The 2,793-nt window shown below is 35.1% G+C and overlaps 1 non-coding gene across 1 annotated transcript; it reads left to right on the top strand.

The window, feature by feature from the left end:
- Positions 1-1,352: 1,352 nt before the first annotated feature.
- On the top strand, positions 1,353-1,459 carry LOC149494137 (small nucleolar RNA R71). Its single transcript, XR_016322363.1, has one exon. It is a non-coding gene; the product is annotated as a small nucleolar RNA R71 (small nucleolar RNA).
- Positions 1,460-2,793: the final 1,334 nt, after the last annotated feature.

Genomic DNA, 2,793 nt, shown 5'->3' with positions numbered 1-2,793 from the left:
CCTTCTTTATTCTCGTCAATGTCAAGAATAACAAAATCAACAGGAAAGATGAATTTACCTACCTTGACGAGGACATCTTCTACGACCCCTCTTGGATATTTGATTGATCGATCTACCAATTGTAGAGACATCCTTGTTGGTTTTAGCTCTCCCATCCCGAGCATCTTAAAAACTTCATAAGACATAAGATTAATGCTAGCACCTAAATCTGCTAATGCTTTTTCAAAATCAAGATTTCCAATATTACAGGGGATATAAAAACTTCCTGGATCCTTTAATTTTGGAGGCAATTTATTTTGAATGATTGCACTACACCCTCTATCAACATTACCATTCCTTGATCATCAATCTTCCTTTTCTTACTCAGGATCTCTTTTAGGAATTTTGCATAGCTGGGCATTTGAGCAAGGGCTTCAGCAAAAGGTATGTTGATTTGAAGCTTTTTGAAGACATCAAGAAATTTGAGGAAACCTTTGTCATCTTGTGTTTTCTTTAACCTTTGTCGGAAAGGGACAGGAGGAACATAAGGTTTTACTTCCTCTTTCTCTTTTAGGTCAATGATGGGAATGTTTTCCTACTCTTCCTTCTCCTTCTCTGCCCTGGTTGGTTCCTCTAACTGTTTGCCACTCCTCAAGGTAATAGCTTGTACCTGCTCTTTAGGATTTTTTTTCAGTATTACTAGGTAATGTATCTTGAGGTCGAGAAGCCATCATGTTTGCAAATTGTCCGAATTGAATTTCCAAGTTCCTTATTGCCGCTTGTTGGATTTTGCGGTTTTCTCAAGTTTCATTCATGAAGTCCATGTGAGATTTTAAGAGAGCAGTGAGAAGATCATTATGAGTCTTTTGCTCTTGAGAGGAAAAACCTGGTGGTGCATTCAAGGCATTGTTTGGATTCCCATAAGAGAGATAGGATGATTCCTTAACCTGTTATCATAAGAGTTAGAATATGGGTAATTCTTCCTTCCTTGATTCATCACATAGTTGATCTGTTCCAAAGTTTGTGGATTTGAAATATCTAGCATGCATTCTCCAATTCCATGTTGTCCATTAGACCTATCACAAACTTGCATGATAGAGTTAACAGGGTTAGTAGTCAATAAGTCCAACTTCCTTACCATATTATCTACTTTGGCATTGAGTGCAGTGATGGCATCAATCTCATAAACTCCTGCAGTTTTCTTCCTTTCGGAGTTGCTTTTGTAATGGCTATTGCTTGCCATCTCCTCTATCAAGCCATATGCCTCGTCAATTCCTTTTCTTTCAAAAGATCCACCTGCAGCTGCATCTAGAGTAATTTTAATGTTAGGAGATAATGCATTATAAAAAGTTTGTACTTGTAACCATTTGGGCAAGCTATGATGAGGTCACTTTCTCAATAAATCTTTGAATCTTTCCTAAGCTTCTTACAAACTCTCTTGATCATGGTGGATAAAGGTCATTATCTCATTGCGTAGTTTTGTGGTTTTTGAAGATAGAAATAATTTTGCTAAAAATTTTTGGGCTAATTCCTCCCATGATGTAAAACTTGCAGCAGGGCATGATTGTAACCAGGATCGTGCTTTGTCCCTAAGAGTGAAAGGAAAGAGTCTTAATTTTATGGCATCTTCAGAAACTCCATTTTGTTTGAAAGTGTCACAAATTTCTAAGAAATTTGTGATATGGGCATTAGGATCTTCACTAGGTAAACCTCCTTATTGAATTGAGGTGGAAAGCATTTGGATAATCGCAGGTTTAATTTCAAAATTGTTAGCTTCCACCTTAGGTCTAGTGATACTTGAAGTTGTTCCATTGAGAGAGGGAGTTGTGTAATCTCGCAAAGTGCGGACATGAGGTTAGGGTCTGTCCTGAGGATTAGTTTCATTAGCCATATTTACTTGTTGTTCTGGTTTGTTCTCTCGTGCTCTTCTAGCAACGTTGTTCCTACGACAAGTCTTTTCGATTTCTGGGTCAAAGATCAAAGGTTCAGTTCTACCTGATTTTCTTTGCATAAACACCTGAAAAATCTTCTTAGAAAATTTAAATTAAATAAATAAACAAAAACAAATGTCTAAAATAATAGGGTAATTAGTATTGATATTGGTAACGCCAATCCCCGGCAATGGCGCCAAAAACTTGACAGTGATTTTCGTAAGTGTACGAAATCGTAACAAGTAATAAAGAGTGAGTAGAGTATCATTCCCACGAGAATTATTTACCAAGTACCAAAATTATGTTAACCTACTATTATTTAAACAACAATAAGGGGAATTATTTTAAGAAATTAACTTTAACAAATAAAAGAGAATGAAAAGAAATCAAGCAAGGCAATTTTGAGTAAAAGAAACTAAGGATTAAAAGCTACCAAGGATTTTGACTTCACTTAATTCTATCCAATTTATTTTATTAGTTCGTTAATCAATTTTAATTGTTCAAGTTGGGGAAACAACCCTAAACTCACTAACAAGCTCTCCCGATGTATTGTTAGTTATTTTAACCCGGTCTAATTACCTATCTTCCAATAGTGCAATCAAACATGAATTAAATCATTAAGTCTTATGGTTTGTTTTGTGAATTCATAACCTAAGGTCATTAACTTATGAAAACCCCCCATGAGTCAAACCATATAGCTTCCGCATCAAGTTATTATTTTCATGTAATTTATTGCTTTTTTCATATCAAAAACCCTTCTCCCGATAGTGTTTAATGAAATAAATCAATCCAGAGGAGAAACTATGCCTGAAAGCATTAAGCTTAATAATAAATTATACTTTGAACAAAGAAAAACAAATCTAATATTATAAATTGGAAAAGA

Source organism: Jatropha curcas, chromosome 8, assembly GCF_041381405.1.
Source record: "Jatropha curcas cultivar XTBG-Jc1 chromosome 8, XTBG_Jcur_1.0, whole genome shotgun sequence".
Classification (NCBI taxonomy): domain Eukaryota; kingdom Viridiplantae; phylum Streptophyta; class Magnoliopsida; order Malpighiales; family Euphorbiaceae; genus Jatropha; species Jatropha curcas.
Note: the sequence above shows the minus strand (reverse complement) of the source record. Positions and strands in the feature narration are given on the sequence as shown.